The 22,313-nt window shown below is 39.2% G+C and overlaps 1 protein-coding gene across 5 annotated transcripts in view; it reads left to right on the forward strand.

Moving 5' to 3' along the window:
* LOC126458229 (THAP domain-containing protein 5-like) overlaps window positions 1-22,313 on the forward strand; it is an 89,633-nt gene that overhangs the window by 14,190 nt on the left and 53,130 nt on the right. For 3 of the 5 annotated variants that reach the window (XR_007585598.1, XR_007585597.1, XM_050095126.1), the window contains exon 2: window positions 14,430-14,578. The gene's annotated coding sequence lies outside the window, so the exon portion shown is untranslated. Of the gene's footprint in view, window positions 1-1,834; window positions 1,969-14,429; window positions 14,579-14,743; window positions 15,083-22,313 lie in introns of those variants that run through there. The other 2 variants (XR_007585599.1, XR_007585600.1) reach the window with 2 other exon arrangements.

Here is a 22,313-nt window from a genome sequence, read left to right on the forward strand (position 1 = left end):
CTTCCTGAACAGAAAGACACATTCATTAGAAAAGCCATATCAACGAAAGTGAGAAACAGAAGCTTAAATAACGGTGAAATTGCTAAAGTAATACAGGCACAAAAGATTGTGTGCCTGTATTACTTTAGCAATTTCACCGTTATTTAAGCTTCGGTTTCTCACTTTCGTTGATATGGCTTTTCTAATGAATGTGTCTTTCTGTTCAGGAAGTTGTACTTCTGATGAAGGTATATTTATATGTACCGAAACCTTGGTCAAGAATTTAAATAAAAAAAATTCTATCCTGCAACTGTTTTTGGCTGCCATCCTTTATTGTGAAGAATTTTAACAGTTGCTGCTGCAGCCATGTTTAAAATCTTGAAATTAACAAACAAGTAAAACTACTGTATTTACCTATGTACAGTCATTGACAGAACAGGTTTCACAACAGCTTTTTCCATAATGAGTGTTATAATGTTCTCTGTTTCATAATTGGCAGCCTCTTGATATACTGTCGTGCTTCCTCGTTCAGCCAGATTCGTTCTGCCCTTTGGATTGAGGAAAGTAGTAGTTTAATCTCCATTAAACATTCTACTCGGGGCTCAAGCCCTGGATTTAGCCCCCTCTCCTCAAAATAACCATGAACCTCCTTCAACTAGTGTTTAATATTATCTCAAGTGACTTTTTTTTGGTTTGTAGTTAAATTTTGGCAAATCCTTGGACTTAAGGTGTGGTGTCTTCACATAAATTCCTTGTACCATTTTTTACTGGGAAAAGACACTTTTACTTTAAGCTTTAATTCCTCAGCCAACTTTTTAGCAGAATACAATAATGTGTCTTTTGAAATTGGGAACCCAGTTTTCCTCATTATAACCCATTCTGCAAGTAAATTTTCTTGATCTGTTGAAAATGCTGTAGCAACACCAATTTTCATTTCTAATGAGACCTGCCCCTTGTGTTTGCTCATCGAAGTTACCTTTAGAATCCAAAAATTATTTGGAAGCAGAACAATAGGTCACTCCATGGTTCACTGAATCAATGGCATCTTTCATAGACTTTGTGAGTATTGTTGATATTTCTTAGGATACATGTTTCTGGGGAGGGGGTGAAAGTAACAGTTACTTAGGACACTTATACTAGAAAGTAAGATTTACAATAAGATAGCTCCCCTAAATTCACCACTTCGAAACGAGTGCACAAAGCTGACACCTTGTGTCATTTATGTGTTCTAAGTGACATAGCTTAATAAAACTGATATTATGAACAGCATTAAAATTGCTTTTAGATAAGGTGCAAAACTCATGTTGTATTATGAAACCTAAAGTTGACATCCTTGTCATATTTAAAGATTATGCTAATTTCAAAAAACCCAGTAGTTAACATATGAATGTATGCTTAAAGTACTAATTTTATCCTATGCTCCACAAAATAAAGGCAATAATAGTCTTAATCAGTAGCACAAAAAATTAGAATCCTAATAAGATGTACAGACAAAATTGGCACTTATGATTTCCTTAAGATTTGCTTCTTTCTTCTATTGCTGTGCAGCTCATAACAAATACAACTTTGCCTTCCAACAACCAGGATGGTTTCTCAGTGTCTTAATAAGACACAATGAATAACCACGATATTTTACTGAAATTTGATTGTTGGAACATAATTCATCAGTGATCAGATGTTTCAGTTCATCTAAATAGTTTCCATAAAATATAAAAATGTTTTTGAGAAAAGGTCAAATCTTCTGTGAAGTAATTTGTCTAAAAGTGAGAGATAATGAAACATTTGATGCACCTAATTTCGTGTACATGGTTTAAAAATGTTACTTTAATATATTCTTTTTTTTTTTTCCTTTTAGAAAATACATTTGGTGGAGACCCCTACCCCCCAGGAAGGCATGATCTTGTTGACACCTTGTTTGCCCTCCTAGCACGTTCTGTTCTCAAAATGTCCTACATTTCGCATTTGATTTGAAGGAAGCCTTTGTGGCAGGTAAAAATCACACCATTGTACCTTTCTATGTGCAAAATAGCTAGTCCTGGAAGATACAGACTTTTTGGAATTTCATTTACTTATCTAGCACCAGCTGTTCATGAAATATTTCACTGTTCCCACAATTCAGAAAGTTTCCTTAATTAGCGTATTTACTTCCAAGTAATTTATATTTTTGACAGTAGTCGGCTAGGTAGCCATTTTGTTCATTTTTCACTCTTGTTTGGCTACAAAAATTTAGAAGAAAATCAATAGTATAATTTATAAGTGGTTTTGTTTCTACTCAGCTCAAACATTTTATGAAAATGTATAGAGTTTCAATCATATACGATATACATGCTCTTTGCTTGCTGTCATGTGCAAAAAATCTCGTTTCGATATCTTGAACCATTTATGAAACATGATTTTTTCAACTACACTTTTCCCAATATGTGCCCCATCCACCATATTTAAAATCCAGAATTTCAAACTAAAAGGTAGTCCTGATATCAACTTCAGCTATATATATGGTCGTTACCTGAAGCTGTTGTTTGCCCATGTAGGACTTAGCCTTAGTCAGTTTGGATGGAGAAGTGAAACGAACTGAATTGTACTTTCCTGATATTTTGCAACTAGTAAATGCAGGTGGAATTCATCTTAGGTCTCCAAAATACCTAAAAGAAGAGGATACCCATCTGAGAGATTTCATAATAATTTTATCAGTCAAGGCTTTTTTCATCCGCTGTGTTCAATATTTATCAAAAATGAAAGTAAATTCCAGGATGGACTCACAAGCGCTCTGTGTCAGTGTGGGAGCACACGAGAGAGAGAGAGAGAGAGAATAATTCATCAGATATGTTCAGTAGCACTATTGTCAGTGTGGCAACCAGCATAAAAACAGTGTTAATAGTTAATTGAACGGCAGTGTGACAATAATTTGGATACTATACCAGATGTATTGAGTGACAGTTCTTTAAATATGAATAAACAGAAACACCTACAACAAAGGTCTTCGAAAGTTACAAGCATCTTTAAGAGAAACACTGTTAAAGATAATGTGACTAGTTCTGGTGCAACTCCAGAGGTTAGGTTCCATGAAGTAGGTGTAGAATGAATTCAGAGATGCATTGCTAGGATCACAACAGGTCAGTATAGTTTTCACGAAAAGGAGAGAACTTAGAAGGGCATATGTGGAAGAAATGGGACGTCATTCTTTTGGAAGTCATTTGTATAAATTTACAGGGACTGTACATTGGGAGGTGTTAAGTCATGGGATAGCGATATAAAAAGGTGGTGGTAGTATTGTGTACACGAGACCATAAGGGCAGTGTATTGGCGGAGCTGTCATTTGTACTCAGGTGATTCATGTGATAAGGTATCCAAATTGATTACTGGTGCATGACTGGAATTAACAGAACTTTGAATGCAGAATTGTTGTTGAAGCTAGATGCAGGGGGCATTTTTCCAAGAGCCCTGTGTCAAAAGAGTGCCGAGAATTCCAAATTTCAGACATCACTTCTCACCATGTATTACGCAGTGTTCACCGGCCTTCACTTAACGACAGAGCAGTGGCGTTTGCGTAGAATTGTCAGTGCTAATAAGCAAGCAGCACTGTGTGAAATAACAGCAGAAATCAATGTAGGACGTACAACAAATGCATTTGTTAGAACAGTGTGACGAAATTTGACGGTAATGGGCTACCACAGCAGATGACCAACACAGGTGCCTTTGCTAACAGCACGACATAGCATGCAGCACTTCTCCTGGACTTGTGATATATTGGTTAGACCCTAGATGACTGGAACACCATGGCCTGCTCGGACGAGTTCTGATTTCAGTTGGTACGAGCTGGTAAGATCGGTGTGTGGCCCACATCCCACGAAGCCGTAGACCCAAATTGTCAACAAGGCACTGTGCAAGCTGATGGTAACTCCATAATAGTGTGGGCTGTGTTTTCATGGAATGGGCTGGGTTCTCTGGTCAAATTGAACTGATCATTGACTGGAAATGTTTATGTTCGGCTACTTGGAGACCATTTACAGTCATTCACAGCATTCACATTTGCAAACATGTCAGCGGTTCACAGTGGTTCGTGATTGGTTGGAAGAACATTGTGAACAATTGTAGTGAATGATTTGGCCACCCACATCGCCCAACATGAATCCCATCGAACTTCTATGGGGCATAAGAGAGGTCAGTTTGTGCACAAAATCCTGCACCAGCAAGACGTTTGCAATTATGGACAGCTGTAGAGGCAGTGTGCCTCATCAGTATTTCTGCAGGGCACTTCCAACAACTTGTGGAGTCCATGCCATGTAGAGTTGCTGCACTATGCACATATTAGATGGTGTACCATGACTTTAGTCACCTCAGTGTGTTTGAGATCTGCGTCCACTGTGTACCCTTGAAAGGATTCTGAGATTAAGGTTAGGGTCCATATTGAGGCATGGGGCTGTTTTACTACTTGCCAAATTCTGATAGAGTAAGTGTGAAAAAGTAGGGAGAAGCAGTGGAAACAGATTAACGGGAACAGAGGGACAGCACAACCTGTCTCCCCCCCTCCTGTACCCACAAAAAAAGGTGAAAGTGCAAGAAGTAAGAATAAAGGCTGCCGGAGTTAAAGGAATTACTGTTAAGTGGGTTTGCTGGAAGGAGAGGGTATGCATGTACATAATAAATTGGCAATTGGACAAATGACTATGATACTACGTGTGGAGTTTAAAAAAAAGCCATACTTATTTAGGGGGTATACTTAGGTTTATCAAAAAAAAAAAAGAGTGCTTGGTTGTATTTCATAGACAAGTCTTCTTTACATTGTTTTATTGAAATGTGAATAGTCTGCTTACAGCATACATGTACATTATTAGTGTTACAATTAATGAACACATTATTTTAGCACTACTCATACTACCACACTTCGTAATGAGTGAACTTTTTTTTTTACAGGCTACCACTTAAAAAAGTGAAGTGGTCCATGGACTGTTAGTTGTCTGGGAGAAATGATTTTAGGGTAGGTTTAAAACTTGTTTTGCTGCCTGTCAGACAGTTTGTTATTGAGCAGTTAATAGCAGTCGTATCTTTTCCTACATTGTTGAAAATGTAGGGTAATCCATTTTCAGTGAACCAATTAACAGTTCGTTGTAAAACACCAGTAAACGATCTCTTCTGTTGCTTTCTCTCTAATGGAATTGATGAAAACAAGAGTACAGTCTCCAAACTGTATGAATTTTGCTCATTGCATGTTAAATGGAAGGTCATTCACATATATAAGGAATAGAACTGGACCTAAAATTGAACTTTGCCACTAATATTTTTTTGCTTTTTCATTGTTTGCTGAATTATTCAGCACATCTTTTCGCATTCTGTTAAAGTGTGGTTCAGACCAGTTGTATGTAAAGCCATCAATTCCTTAAAATATGTTTTTCATGGGAGTCCAGTGTGGTGTATACTAGAGGTTCCCTAACCTCGTCTCATACACCACATGTCAATTTTTTCTGCATTGTGTAGGCCCCACCTTTCATGTTTTGAACTATATTACTTTAAACACAAATCTAGTACAATTAATGCTTTTAATGGAAGAAAGTCGCCTAATGATTTATTAGCACATTTTTCAATATTTGCGGGGTGTATACGCCCCGGGACAACCGGGAGATCCAGGAAAAACCCGGGAATTTTTTCATCCGGGAATTTTTCATTGTTCTAGTTTTCAGTTAAATTTTTGTAACATTGACCTTGACCGGTAAGAACCAATACTCTAACAAAGGATATTACTGTGTTTCACTACTGCAGAATAATACTGCAGCAATAAAGCCGGCCGGAGTGGCCGTGTGGTTCTATACTCTATAATCTGGAACCGCGTGACTGCTACGGTCGCAGGTTTGAATCCTGCCTCGGGCATCGATGTGTTTGATGTCCTTAGGTTAGTTAGGTTTAAGTAGTTCTAAGTTCTAGGGGACTGATGACCACAGCAGTTAAGTCCCATAGTGCTCAGAGCCATTTTTTGCAGCAATAAAACTTCAAAGAGAGGAAAAAAAAAACAAAAATAAAACAAAGTTGCCAAGGAAATGCGCCATATACAGCAACAAAACACAGTGCTCATACAAGCGTCTGCCAACAGCAAAATGTGTCAACGGCTTTAGGAAGACTATGCAATGCTTCATAACAGCAAATTTCCTCCAATTAGTGTGACGTCACAGCTGCTTACAGTAGATTCATTTGAGCCGTTGCTAGCGAGCTCATGCGCAGTTGAGTCACGTATGAGTAGTACCTTCTCCCACTTTTTTGCCAGAACGCTACACTGGTAAGGGCTAGTTGTACAGTCCCTGGCTAGCAGCAGCTAAAGTTCTATTGTGGGAGCAGTGCGGAAAACATGAACACCTAACCAGAGAAAAAACGCGGGATAAATAAAACGGTGATTGTGGCAGGTTTAGTGAAGTTAACCGGAGAATAAGTTTTAAACCTGGCAGGAATATTCACAGAATTAGTGATAAGATTGTTAGAACAAGGAAGGAGAAGAAACGGGGACATCACACAAATTATGGAAGAATATGACGATTCCAAATTTATATAATAATTTCGTACTACTGCTTCAGAAGCTAGAGCATATGAATGAAATGTGAAACTATTTCTTAACATGAAACTTTTTGCTTGTAGTAGGCGTAATAGGCATTCATTATATTCTGTCGTGTTATAAAAATGACCATTTGTTCCAAAACAGTGTCGTTTATTCGGTGTGTCTTACAATTGCTGCAATATTAGGCAGACCTATTTCGTGACAAAATACATTTAATCAGATCGAGAAACGCCTGTCTTCGGTTCTATTCGTATTAATAGCATTTTCAGTATTGGACAACATTTGATTTTTTCATGCAGCAAAACATTTGACGAAGTTTGTTGAGCTAATAGATTCTTACCCAAAAGGAAAGCACACCATGTAAAGCTGTACTAAGGTTAGTGAGAAAAACAATGCAAGGACTTAAGGATTGAAGAAATGCGTACTGTCTTGCTTGTCTATGGTCTATACTGGTTTTGTGTATCCTATATTTAATTTTATGTCACACAAACCATAAAGTTATTAGCTAACAGGCAATGAAGAGTGCAAATTTTCTGAAGAGTTACTGTTCTCCTGGTTACAAATAATCCCATCCAGTATTTGTGAGTTTTTTTAAAACAGGGGTAGGTTGTCAAACCGGCCGATCGGGAGCAGGAGAGGCACCTCAAGAAATTTTAATTTCCACTGTTCTGAATATAGTTTGATGGCACCCATTACAAAATGTTAGACGTTTGAGTTCCACAGAACGAAATACAGTGACATGACATGCGATAGAATAGTGTGTGAAGAGGTGTGGGACTGCACTTTGCCACATTTAAGACCAAACAATGCCTTACATTTCCTCAAACACATATATTTTAATGTATCAGGCTCTTCAGAAAGATGTACGTTACAAAATGGATATTTTTTGAAAAGTTGATTTTTTTTTTTTTTTTTTTTTTTTTTTTTTTTTTTTTTTTCTGTCCTACCTCAAACTATCTAGTATTGCCCTGGTTCGGAAATATCATAGATCCGGTGCAGATCTACAGAGCAGTCTTAAGTTGTAATGGGGAAGTGGGTAGTCTCACGTGACCCGTGTTTACGTTTGGCGATTTTGCTGTTTCCTTTTTGTTTATTGCTCTTACGTCAAATGAAAACAAAACGGATTTCTGTGACCGGGGACTATCAAATGAATTACATAATTACGGAAGGCTAAAATATGTTATTAGTTCCAGATTTTATTTTATTTTCCCTTTCTGACAGTCAATCGCATTGCAGAACAATGAAGTTATTTCTGTCAATTTGCAAAAGAAATTTGGTTTTTATTAATCTTTTCCGCCAAACCAGCCAATTTACTTGAAACAGGTTGTTTAATTCCACCCTATTGCTTAGTTTCGACTGTTCGCTGCATTTCAGGTGAATGTTTTCATCTTCTAGAATGTATGGCATTATGCCATAGTAAAGAACCGAACATGAGATAATACAGTACTGGTACTCAAAGAATATTTACATCCGAATCTGGACATACGAATGTGCACTTTAAGCCGAATTATGCATTTTAGTATGGTTCACGAAATACCCGTGCTCTTAGTGTCCTGTAATGTCTTGTTTCTTTTATGACATTATGTAAGATGCTTGTTATCAGGTGCCCTCTGGCAAGTGCTGAAACGAACCTATTTCTAACAGGTCGCTGGAAAATATTGCGAATGGTGGTTTGAAAAGCGTTACTTTCAAAGTAAATTTCCTTTTACACAAGATGAACTATGCGCGAGAATGTATGATGAATTTCATAAATCCCAGAGCTTTTGACTCTTCATTTAAAAATCAACTCTTTGAGTATGATGATCTGGAATAATTTCGAGCCCAGAAGATATAAGATTTATGTCGTTCTTAGACATTTTACTGGCACATTTGTGTGATGTATCTTTAAGTGTAACATGCTCAAAAAAGGGGTAACATTATATGTGGATGGTTTTCTTTTCTTGTAGCAACACTAAATATATTGATTTAAACCATTAACTTTCCCTTTTGAGTGTTCGCGTTAGCTAACAGTGATTTTGCTTTTGGCCGACTACATCACGTGTCCTATGTTCTGAATATCCACTGTCATCGGTTGGCGAGATCACCTGACGTGAGCTATGACTGGCTTACAAAAGCGCATTGCAATCACGATTTCTATGCTTTGGAAAGTAACATGCGGTGTTTGGTGGAATTCGAATTTATACTTTCGTAATATGAAAATGTGCAGTGTACATGTTGCTGCACGTCGGACACCTTCCCAAAACGTGTTCGGTTCCCTGAGTTTTGGTTTCTAAAGTGCTGGGAAATCTACGCTCATGCATAAAACCTTAACAATTCCAAAGACTGATAAGTTTTACAGTTCCGAGGAAAAGTATTCTCTCACTTAACACAGAAAAAGTGTATTTTCACCCGGGAGGAAATGTACTTTTAACGGGAAAAAATCCAGGAATTTTTTTTTCCTTGTCCACGTATACACCCTGATTTGGATACAATTTAATTAGTTTTCATCATAAATCCCCTTGATCAGTGATTTAATTTATCTTTTAAGAAGATCAAGAAGTGCACTGAAACACATTGGAATGGGGTATGTAGGTGGATAAGCTATCATAAATCACAATACAACAAAAATAATCAGTTATTGATAATATAATGTAAATCGATGCATAAAAAATCCACTCACCAATTGGGCGCCTGCACGCACATTTAACTTTTACAAGCTTTCGGAGCAAGTGGCTCCTTCTGGCAGAAGAGTTGAAGGGGAAGGAATAGAGGTGAAGGAAAAGGACTGTAGAGGTTCAGGGAAAGGGGGTACAGTTCAAAAAAGTCACTTGGATCTCCGGGTCAGAGGCGGCTTACCAGTCTGGATGAGAAGGAAAGACTGATTGTTGGGGACTGCATTGGACGAGATTTGAAAATCTGAGAGCTTATAAAGGTGGCAGACAGGATAATACGCAAGACAGAGATTACTACTAATGCATGATGTAATAAGGGATAAAAATGAAGAGATAATTGCATTGTATGTAACAGAGGTGGGAGGGGGGACAGTGAAAATAGGAGTCAGAAAATGAAAGATGGAGTAGGAGGATCACATTGTGATCTCTTCAAGGCAGGGCTGATTTTCAGGTTTGCTGTTAGAAAGGTTTTGGGATTGGGCTGCAAAGTGATATTTCCAGTTGACATTACTTTTAAAGGAAAGTAGATCGTTCACCAAAGCAGCATGATAAAATGCAGGTGTAGGGTTGAAAGGGAGACTCTCGGATAATAAGAGATAATTTGGGGGGGGGGGGGGGGGGGGGCATTGGACGAGAGGTCCAAAGAAACACCCACCACCCCCACCCCCTCCCTCAAAGGACATTTAAATGTTGAATCATTGTCAATCTGGCTGTTTGTGACCAATTCGGAAACTGAAAATTTGCGCTGTACATTTTTGGTTCATTAGGTTGATTTTGGCAAGGAAAGCGCAGAGCATAGTGTTTTTATCATGTTTAGACTGTCATCTTGTAACTGCAAGTTTACCTTATCAATTTTAGTAAACAAATCTGTTGAATAAGCAATGTCTGGTGTCCACTCGATTAAATTTTCTGTAGAAATGGCATCTTTGGCGTACAAAAACTCTAAAACATCTCAAAAAATCTTGTCAAGCATGAGCCTTTTGACAACCAGCATACATAGTGTGAAGGAATAATGGTTGACAGTTCTCATTATTTTCATCACATAACAGCACAAATAACATAGAACTCAACACATTGTTTTGAATTTTGTTTTCTGCATGAATGAGAAATTGAAGAGACTCATGCAGTCCACCACTTAGATGTTCGGCAGTTAAAGGTTCTTGATGTTTTGACACAGTGTATCACAAACACCAGAGGTACAATTTGTTTTAAATGGTGTATAAATCTGCAATTGAGCCAAACATGTTTGGTACACACCTGTTACAGCTGATGCTATATTTGATAAATGGATCACTTTATTCCATGAACTAATTTTTCAAAACATTAAATGTGTGTTTACCTTTAATGTCTGTCACAGTTCTAGTGAAGAACAGTTCCTCATGAATTTTTTGGTGCATAACAAAAAAAATATGTTAACAATAATGGTCATTTCCGGGTTGTTTGTGGATCATTACTCAAGATGCTTTCAGTATCATAACTCATTCCACCATCTTTGGAAAGTCGTTTTTGCTCAACGCAATTCTTTTGAGTATATCATAAGTAGTTTTATATGGAAAAGTTTTTAATATGTCTTCAGTGGCAGGCAAAATTACCTGTTCCTCGATAGTATGCGGTTTTAGAGATTTAACTATAAGTAGTGAGATTATATAAGACTCCTGCAAATAACCATCATGTCTCTCTCTTTTTATGTAAACTGAAGGTGGAGGGGGGAGAAAGGAAGGGAAGTAGCTAATGATATCAAATGCATTGGAACTGTAGGCGGAATCGGCAGTAATGAGTGAAAATGTATGCCAGACCAGGACTTGAACCCAGGATCTCCTACTTGTTAGGCAGTTGCATTAACCACTGTGTCACCCTTTCGGTGTTTTGTCAGAAATGCATGGACTATACAGGGTGTTACAAAAAGGTACGGCCAAACTTTCAGGAAACATTTCTCACACACAAATAAAGAAAAGATGTTATGTGGACGTGTGTCCGGAAACGCTTAATTTCCATGCTAGAGCTCATTTTAGTTTCGTCAGTATGTATTGTACTTCCTCGATTCACCGCCAGTTGGCCCAAGTGAAGGAAGGTAATGTTGACTTCCGTGCTTGTCACATGCGACTCATTGCTCTACAGTACTAGCATCAAGCAAATCAGTACATAGCATCAACAGGTTAGTGTTCATCACGAACGTGGTTTTGTAGTCAGTGCAATGTTTACAAATGCGGAGTTTCAGATGCCCATTTGATGTATGGATTAGCACGGGGCAATAGCCGTGGCGCGGTATGTTTGTATCGAGACAGATTTCCAGAACGAAGGTGTCTTGACAGGAAGACGTTCGAAGCAATTGATTGGTGTCTTAGGGAGCACAGAACATTCCAGCCTATGACTCGCGACTGGGGAAGACCTAGAACGATGAGGACACCTGCAATGGACGAGGCAATTCTTCGTGCAGTTGACGTTCACCCTAATCTTAGCATCAGAGAAGTTGCTGCTGTACAAGGTAACGTTGACCACGTCACTGTATGGAGAGTGCTACGGGAGAACCAGTTGTTTCCGTACCATGTACAGCGTGTGCAGGCACTATCAGCAGCTGATTGGCCTCCACGGGTACACTTCTGCGAATGGTTCATCCAACAATGTGTCAATCCTCATTTCAGTGCAAATGTTCTCTTTACGGATGAGGCTTCATTCCAACGTGATCAAATTGTAAATTTTCACAATCAACATGTGTGGGCTGACGAGAATCCACACGCAATTGTGCAATCACGTCATCAACACAGATTTTCTGTGAACATTTAGGCAGGCATTGTTGGTGATGTCTTGATTGGGCCCCATGTTCTTCCACCTACGCTCAATGGAGCACGTTATCATGATTTCACACGGGGTACTCTACCTGTGCTGTTAGAACATGTGCCTTTAAAAGTACGACACAACATGTGGTTCATGCACAATGGAGCTCCTGCACATTTCAGTCGAAGTGTTCGTACGCTTCTCAACAACAGATTCGGTGACCGATGGATTGGTAGAGGCGGACTAATTCCATGGCCTCCACGCTCTCCTGACCTCAACCCTCTTGATTTTCATTTATGGGGGCATTTGAAAGCTCTTGTCTATGCAACCCCGGTACCAAATGTAGAGACTCTTTGTGCTCGTATTGTGGACGGCTGTGATACAATATGCCATTCTCCAGGGCTGCATCAGCGCATCAGAGATTCCATGCAACGGCGGGTGGATGCATGTATCCTCGCTAACGGAGGAAATTTTGAACATTTCCTGTAACAAAGTGTTTGAAGTCACGCTGGTACGTTCTGTTGCTATGTGTTTCCATTCCACAATTAATGCGATTTGAAGAGAAGTAATAAAATGAGCTCTAACATGGAAAGTAAGCGTTTCCGGACACATGTCCGTATAACACATTTTCTTTCTTTGTGTGTGAGGAATGTTTCCTGAAAGTTTGGCCGTACCTTTTTGTAACACCCTGTATATGCACGCTGCCCAGCCAGCCCACATTCCCATGTAGCACCAACTCTCCAGTCCCCATCAGTGTCCTCCATGAAGTAAAGGTTGTGGATTTATTGCCCATCGAAACAAGTAAATTATATGAATGTGTGGCATCCGTTCTTTCAGGTTTGTCCAAAAGAACAGACACGACGCATTTATTCTCCCTCCCTCCCTCCCCCCCCCCCCCTCCCCTCTGTGTGTGTGTGTGTGTGTGTGTGTGTGTGTGTGTGTATGTGTGTGTGTGTGTGTGTGTGTGTGTGTGTGTCTCCCTGATCTCAAAGCAAACATTCTGTCTGTGTGTCTCGCCTGAAGTTTTTTAAGTTTCTAAAAGTGTTTCAAATCATCTGTATTGTCAGGGTGAAACATCAGCTCCTCCAGCTTTGATGGTTTGTGTAAAAGGCCCATAATTAATTGCCATCCAACAATGACATAATGAAGCCAAATGTCAAATAATAAAAGCTATTAGGGTAAATGTGATAAGACACAGTAATCAGTCGACCCTCTCAACCTCAAATCATGTCTCTACGTAATCAGAGGAACTACAGAAAGAAAATGTGATTAAATAATTCTCTTACTTTTCTCACACACTCTTGAAACCTAACTTTGATTCATATTATCCTACCTAGTTATAGTCTATACACAAAGTGATGAACAAGGGCTCTCAATCGGCAGTAGTTGTCAATGTCTGTCAACTTTGGTCAGCTCGTGTTTTGTGTCTGGCTGCTGCCAACCTTAGTTATATAATTACAGAACCTTGAGTTTGTAGCCATAGGGAAGTAACTTGTGTTACAAATTAATACAGCTCGTGATGAGGGACGAAGCAGTTTCTGGCCCATCAAGGATTGTGCGAGATACTTTCATATCCTTGGAGAAGGGCAAGGGGCAGTACTTGAAGTGGAGCTTAAAAAAAAAAAAAAATAATATTAATTTTATTAATACAGTAGCTGAATTTTCTGAGCAAGGGGGCAAAAATGAAGTTGCTATACCCTCTCTTGGCTGATAAAGTGAACAGTGACGTACACAGGAGCAAGATTCAGCTCTGTGGGAAGAATTCGGGTTTCTGATTGTGGCCTACCTGACTCTTGTTGCCCCACAGTTGCATTTAATGCAGCCCAAATAGCCTTTCAAAGATCACAAACAAGTCCCAACTCTTATTACTATATTATTTAAGGCTTGTAACATTTGGCGGTCGAATGTGTAAACAGCATTCTTACAAGTGATAGTGGTATCCAAACTGTGATGTGTTAATTAAATTGATTCTATTAAAATGTGAGACTACTCTTGAGCACATTATTCTTTCGAATAATTTGGAAAAAGATATCAGTTAAGAAATTTGACTGTTTTTCGTGGCACCTTTCTTATAAAGAGGTTTAACAGTGGCATATTTTAACCTGTCTGGAAAATTCCCTGTTGCCAGTAGTTCATTACATATCTTACGAAAGACCTGGCTTATTAAGTTAGCACAAACTTTCCTGAATTGTGTTCAAAATTCATTTTAGTTGCATATGCATTCATATTTTATCCTAATATATGCCGGCCGCTGTGGCCGAGCGGTTGTAGGCGCTTCTGTCTGCAACCGCGCAACTGCTACGGTCGCAGGTTTGAATCCTGCCTCAGGCGTGGATGTGTGTGATGTCCTTAGGTTAGTTACGTTTAAGTAGTTCTAGGGGACTGATGACCTCAGATGTTAAGTCCCATAGTGATCAAAGCCATTTGAACCATTTTTCCAAATATATGTATTGTTTAATTGCATTTGTGTCTGTTCTTTGCAGAGGTAAAGAAATGTGACTGTGTAAGGCTCCTAGCATCTATAATCGTTGGTCGGTTTGGAAATACATATTGCTCTTGCATATAATATTGTTGTCGGAAGGAAAGAGAGCAAGCTGTCTTACAATTGAGCACAATTTGTCAGCAAAAACAGGTCAGTAACTTCAAACAGCAATCTCGTAATCCTCTGTATGCCAACACTTTGTTCATAGGTGTAGTTACAAAAATAACTTTTTTGCTTCATTGAAATAATACACAGAACACAATTTATCATAATACCTAAATTTTCTCCTCTGTTTTTGGTGTTTTATTTTTCAAGCAAGCAAGCCGTATCAGTTTGCAGTGGGCAACAAGAGTATGGCATTTGTCCACTGCCAGATACACTCCTGTGCACAATAGCCCCTAGTCAGTGTAAAATGTGAGCAGAAATCTTGTGAGATTTCACTAATAAACACAGTGTTGTAATAGGCAAAACATTTTGCTTGCTCATATGTACCTGCTTTGTGTTGAATCAATTTGTGGAATAAAATCTTCACTAGTCTTTATTCCTACTGAGAAAACGTACACACATATTAGAGTATGTGGTCTGTCATTCAAACAGGATTAGCTGAAGCGTGCGTGTGAAGTTTCATGAGCAGATCACACAGTAGTCAGTGGTGAGGTGTGCAATTATTCATGTCAAATTGCTGCTATTTAATGGGAATTGCCCCACTAAATTCTAATTGTGGAAGCCTTGCACAAGGAACTTCACTGCACATATATTGTTACAAGTCATGAGATACCTCCTAATATCATGCCAGACCTCATTTTGCCTGGCATAGTGCAGCAACTCAACATGGCATGCTCTCAGCAAGTCATTAGTAGTCCCCTGCAGAAATATTGAGCCATGCTGTTGCTATAGTCGTTCATAATAGTAAAAGTTTGCCGGTGCAAGATGTTACTCATGAACTGATCCCTCAATTATGTTTCATAATGTTTGATGGGTGGCTAATTCATTCGCTTCAGTTGTCCAGAATGTTCTTCTGACAAATTTTGAGCAACGGTGGCAGGCCATGTCTCCACAATAACCTTTCTTTCAGGAGTGCTAGTCCTGCAAGGTTCGCAGGAGAGTTTCTGTGAAGTCTGGAAGGTAGGAGACGAGGTACTGGCAGAAGTAAAGCTATGAGGATGGTGGGTGAGTCATGTTTGGGTAGCTCAGTTGGTAGAGCACTTGCCCGCGAAAGGCAAAGGTCACGAGTTCGAGTCTCGGTCCGGCACACAGTTTTAATCTGCCAGGAAGTTTCATATCAGTGCACACTCTGCTGCAGAGTGAAAATCCCATTCCGACCACAGTAATAACTCAGATTTTATAAATGTGCCAGAATCCAAATTTTGTTCTCTTCCTGAGAGGAGGCTATTAAGGCAGTCATAATTTTTAAGATAATACCTCTTGGTTTTGAAAAAGTTATTTAGGTAATGTAAAATGTTTTGCAATGTAACTGAAGATAATTTTTCTTCACACCTATAAGCTAATGGGTCTTAGGAATTTTGGAAGACCTTGCAAGGTTGAACTGTGGGAATTGGCGATAGGATCTGAAATGGCTTGAATAATTAGATGGTGGTTTATTCACAGTTGCTTTGTGACTACAATTACTTACTAACTATATTTTAGGCTAGTCTTCATTCTTTCTGTGAAAAAGTACACACATAACTGACAAATGAGGTGTACTAAATATCATCGTGTGAAAGCTATGCTGGTTCCTTCAGCCTTATCCAACTGTTATATACATTTCTAACAAGCTTCTACCAGACACAAATTTGACCTACATACTGTATTTTCATCTTCATATGTATAACATAGTTGGTTCTTTTCAGCTATAGATATCAGTTCAGATGACTGAAATTATGTTGTTAGTGAAAAAGTTTTATAAATCCCAATACAGAGAGAGAACTAAATTTCTTGAACTAAATATGTTTCGAGTGCATTGGGTTTATTGTAATGTTGTTAATTGCTACATTTCCTTTATTGTGTATTTTTCTTCAGTTTCAATACTTATGATTGATGCAAATTGCCAGTTTGACACTATGACTGAGTAAAGTAACACTTTATCGAGAAAATAATAGATTGCTACTGAATGTAAAAATTACACGTAGAGTTGCAGACAGGCACAATGAAAAGCCTGCTATAAATTGAGCTTTTGGCCATAACCTTCTTCAGAGAACAAAACACACAAGCAGGTACACCTCCCTCACACATGACTGCAATTTCTGGGTGCTGCAATTAGAATGCAACTCTTTGGGCAAGGAAGGGGGAGGGGGGATGAGCACTGTCTGGTGGAGCATGTAGGGACAAGATGGCGGTAGGGCGAGGCTGCCAGGTACAGCATCCAAAAGATGTGGGGGAGAGAGGGGGGACAGGGAGTGGGAAAAAGAAACTAGAAGAGAAAGGTGGGGGGGGATCGGTGGGTGCTTTCGCAGATAATGGCAGACAAAGAGGGTGATGGGATGTGAATTGGGAGGAGGTCATAGGTCAGAGGAGGCAAAAACTGTGGGTTGAGGGTGTGGGGATAGTAACAGCGATTGATGCCAGGATAGGTACTGGAGCTAAGGATGTGATGCAAGGATAATATCCATCTGTGTAGTTTGGAGAAACTGATAATGGGGCACCCCAGTGGCTCACAACCCTTTTGAGAGTTCATACATGATCACACGGGGCCTGAAGCTGTTGCGGCCCTTTCTTCCCTCTAGGGTTGAATTCTCTTTTCCTCTCTCTGTGCCCTTTCCTACATGTGCCTGGCTCTTCTCCTGATTTCTGGTATTACTCCCAGTTTTTGTTCCTCTTGCTTTCTTCTTTTCACCTTTCCTTTTGATGTTGTTGGTCCTTTATTGGGGTTGGATCTGCCCTTCTGAATTTTCTCTCCATAGTATGTGCCATCTGGGGAAGAACAGTTTACTTAGCATCTTTGGTGTGTGCCTTACCACCTCTTCCAACTTTTCCTTGACACTGTTGTCCTTCAATGCCGTATAGTCAGTCAATTTTGTGGGATCATTGTTTTTGGTTAAGCCCCCTGACAACACAGGAATCACACTTCTGATACAGAAGCTGATACCTCTCGTGTATGCCTAGGAGAGGTTGCTTGTCATTCTGGAACATCAGAACTCAAGACAATGCTCGCTGCGCCAGATGGCCCTTGCTGTGGCTGGGTGGCACCCATGGGAGAGCCATAGATAGGAGTGGGTGGTATCAGGGCAAACACGTTGCATATTAGATGCATTAAGCTTCAACTAGGCCGTCTCTTTAGTTGCCACTATACCTTTCAGTGCTGCTTCTTGTAACACTAAAGGCTTTTCTTCTGTGACTACACCCAGGGAGAAGGGCCAGGCTTGCTGGCTTGGAGTGAAACACTTTCCCTGCTACCTGGTCTGTGCCAGGAACGACAGGGACACTTTTACCCATTATTTTTCGTGGAAACTTTTCTTCAAAAGTTTGGTGAAGTGTGTTCTAAGTAAGATCAGGTTTGTCACAGATTCTAGAATATCAGGGAATTCAAAACACTTTAGGGAAATTTGAAAAAACCACTGGAAAAACCTCACTTTTGCCTCAGTAGATGAAATGGTTCGCTCACTGAGGTGCCGTGCATCGTCACTGTGGGGACAGCCGAGTACGTGTGCCACTTCCCTGCTTCCTCATTATTATTGCTTCTCCCCTTCCTACCACTCCCCTCAGTTTGCAGTCAATGCTGCCACCACTTCTTGCCACTAGTCAGCAGCTGCCAACGACAGGCAGGGAGGCATGAGGAGTGGTTTGTTTGGATATGATTCTCAGACACTGGATGCAGGGACTAGAGACTGTGGGCATGTGTGCTGTCTGAGTGATAGTGTGAGTGAGTGTGTGCTTCCATTTTTGGACAAAAGCTGTGGCTGAAAATTTACTTGTGAGAGTTTTGTCATTTCTGCGCACCTGTCTGCAGCTTGGCATTCATCTTGGTGGTGAGTTACTACCTATCCTCATTATTTTCATCAACATTATGTCTGTGACACATTAATAGCTGGCCACAAGAGTGGACTTTCACAACAGACCAAAACTGCAGGCCATTTCTGCAGGTAACTGTAATGGATCGGGCCTGCCGATCTGAAGCCATTCGATTCCCACTAATGTGCAGGCGCAGGCCCTGCCCATTGAATCTATAGTCACTGGTCTGCCCACAGGCCAGGTCTGTTTCTGTGTGGCATAATGCAGTAGATTTTCATAGTGTATCCATGGACCCAGGACTGTGGTGCTCCTCAGCAGGCCAGAGGCTATGGATTGAAGGAATTGAGACTGTTCCACCACAATACATTGTAAAGTGTGCCGTTTTATAGACATTTTATTTATTCTAGTACGTTTTGGCACTTAAAAAGTAGTTTATACATTAGGAAGTATGGACAATAAGAAGAAAATTGTTAGTTGATGGCAGTTTGTACGCTGTGTACTCGTGTATTTCTCAAAAGAAAAGTCACAGAATAACTGTAAAATGGTACATATGACACACCTTTCTAAAAATTTCATGGTACTTCAGCTGGTCGTTGTAGTTAGGGAATGTACAGAGTGGGCAATACTTGGCTTTGCAGAATGTGAGAAATTTTATGTGTAAGTTGATCACTGATTTTAAGTTAATGTCATAAGTGAGTGGGAAAACAATCCTTAATTTTGTTCGAAAGCATTTTATAACAAAAATGAGATGTAAAAAATTTATACCCATTTTTCTTTCCATATTATTCACAAATTATTATTGTCTTACGCCATTTTACTGCTTCATGTCTTTCCGTGAATTAAAATTGCCTACAATGTAACAGTCAACACTGCACTGTTGAAAATAGTTAATTTGCTTTATCATCTCCTCCTCATTGAACTTCCATAGCCAAGCTGAATTTGCACACGGACAAGGATGATCCAACGAGAGCAGTACTTTTGAAATGGGAACTGCACACTGATCTTATGGTGGCCATTTGAAAGCATTAGCAGGACTGTGGGGTGTCATAAAGGAGATGGTTATATCTTGTAGTCCATGAGAGACACTACATCTGCCCCACCCACCACTGATGGTCATACACACAAGAAATGAAATGGCTCACTACAAACTCTTCTAATGTGTATGGAGGTATCTGCATTTCACACACAGTAACAGGCTGCATTTCGTAGAGAACTTTTCTTGCAATGTATGTGCCATTCTGGATTGCAGCCCAGTAGTGACTTAATTGAATTCCTACCACAGGCTTCATAGCAGACCACTCTTCTATTTTTTTTTTAAACAGAATTCCCTTAGTATACTTTCACTTAGAATTAAGAGTTTCATGTGTGTTACTAATGTTGATATGATGTGTACAAATCCAGTAGCACCTCTTATAGCATCAACAGCTTCATGCTGGAGATTAAATCTTGTTGCGAGGTGTTTACAGTGACCTACCCCATCACATACACTTCGTCCATGGCCTGTTGCTGAAAATATCCCTCTTTTTTGTCATAATTCGTGAACTTCAGTATTGAAAAAGCTGAAAGTGGTTTTTAACACGTTGACTGCTGGCAACCTTTTGGTAAATGTTTCATTTTGGCTGTGACTTTTTTCCTACGCATTACTTTAAAATATTGAAGTTAGTATATCTGATTGTGCATGACATTGTATTAAATTGGTATTGACCTGATAAATATGGTGTGATCGAATATGATGCACTTGGCCCATTTTAAACTTGAGATGAAACTAGAAGCTTTATATGGCTATGTGCACCATTCCTGATGCACAGTCATATCTGAGGAAGAGATTATTATAGGAAAATAAAAGTTTCAACTAGCTGTTATATAATTGAAATGCGGAACTAATGTGTCACTATTCTGGGATGTGGCTGATTTTACTTCTGCTGTGGCCCGTCAGTGAATCCTCCGGATATGATAATGGGGTATTCTTTTCATGGCCCAATGCCTAACCTCTGTAACAAACTTCTGTGGCTGTACTGTCTTCTTCACCATTGCATAGGTTACATCAGTGTCAGTATCCTAAAGATGCAGTGCTTCAACAGTCATCAGTTCAGCACCAGGACACGTTGCGAACACCTGCAACCAACATTTACTACCTTACAGCTCTTGTCATACACACAAAAGCATCAGGTCCATCTCTGTGTACTTCTTTCCATTGACACTGATTGTGGTGAAACAAACAAGTCAAACAAGTTTCAAATTGATGCCGCACATTTAGTGCTGTGTCTGGCATTTTAGTTGTAAGGAATAAAATTTTGTGAGTCCAATTTTTAGATTCAGGTTCTCCATTCTCATTAGGCGACATGCTTCTCTTATTGGCCTTGTCAGACATCTTTCTACCTTCTTAACTTTTTCACAATTTTTACTAACAGAGATAACATCAGCCTGGTCAGGACTTTACCTGCTGAAATCTTTGTCATCAGTTAGGTGATACCAGAGAGCAACAGTAAGCATATCATCTTGCAACGGATGCCCCACAGTGAGAATCTGGGCATGCCCAAATACCTTGCTCATTCTTTATTTTATGAGCTTTTGAAGTCAAGTAATATGAGGAAGTGGGTATGTATTTCTGTACCTGCTGCTTGGATTAGTTACCTGGTATCAGTGTTAGTAACTGTACCTTCTTGGTATGGGTGGTTGCTGAGATAGGAGTATTTTGGTTTTGAAACCTCACATCACAATGCACATATCACTTTCTTCAGGTTCTGCACCAAGTGCATCTACATTATACACTTCACAAAATTTTGAAGATGTTGCTTGTTTAAAACTAGTTTCAATTTCTTCCACTTTTCTTTTTACATACTGTTTACTTTTTGTGCTTCTTATCTTTCCTGGACCTTTAAGGGGGATGTATTAGGGGCTACAGCAGAAAAACTAACATTCAGTGCATCTACAACTTCAGGCCCATGAATTTAAACATCGACACTGTCTTCAGTTTCACATTCGGATGATGATTGTTCAGGTGGGGTGTCACTAAATTTCTTCTTGTAGTGAGTGCATTCCTGCACATGGATGTGATGCTAATACCATTACTTGAGAACCAAGGTGTTTCTGCAATACCTCTGACACATTTCCAACAACTGTGAAGGGATTTTCACTTTCTGAAACACCACCTTATTGTGTCTTTTTTCATAGTCCACACACCTAACTCTTTCACTGCTGTACTTCCTCACTGTCACTGTATGTAACAAAATGTTCAAACCAAACACAAAATTTGATGCAGAATAGTTTGTGATTGTTACCAGCATTCTTATTTTACACTAGATATTCAGAGATGCGAAATAGGCAAAATGTCGAAAAAAAATTTTAACATTTAATGCTGAAAAATGTTGCCCATTGTGTTTGCACTGATTACAAACATATTAACCGAACAATATTTTGTGCTGTTATCAGAGGTTTTCAGATGGGGGTTTTCGAGTAAATAATTTGTAAAAACTCATAAAAATGCAATTTTTACATTTTCAGTAATTAATATTTACATAATACAAATAGCTGGAGAGAAGATATTGTTTATACTAATTACATCTGTAGCATCTGGTAATATGACACAAAAGATAGCATTCTGTGACTTTCCAAATTAGAAAAAAATTGTAAGTGAAAAAAATTAACTTAAGTTTCGTGTTTTGATATTAAATTTGTAAGTTAAAGGAAGCCTGTTAGTGTGCAGGTGTCAACTAAATTTCAACACACTAAGAGGGAACTTTAATGCAAAACATCTGCCAGGTCTCCAGTACGTTTGGCTTATTAGTTTACTTTCTTTGTTCTCTATTGCCTTACGAGTCATTTACAAAATATACATTTTCCAAAGGGCCATACCATTTACAAAAATACTTTGCTTCTTAACACTTATGATATAGAGGGCTAATATATATTTTTTCCAGAGAAATTCATGACCATG

Source organism: Schistocerca serialis, chromosome 2, assembly GCF_023864345.2.
Source record: "Schistocerca serialis cubense isolate TAMUIC-IGC-003099 chromosome 2, iqSchSeri2.2, whole genome shotgun sequence".
NCBI lineage: Eukaryota > Metazoa > Arthropoda > Insecta > Orthoptera > Acrididae > Schistocerca > Schistocerca serialis.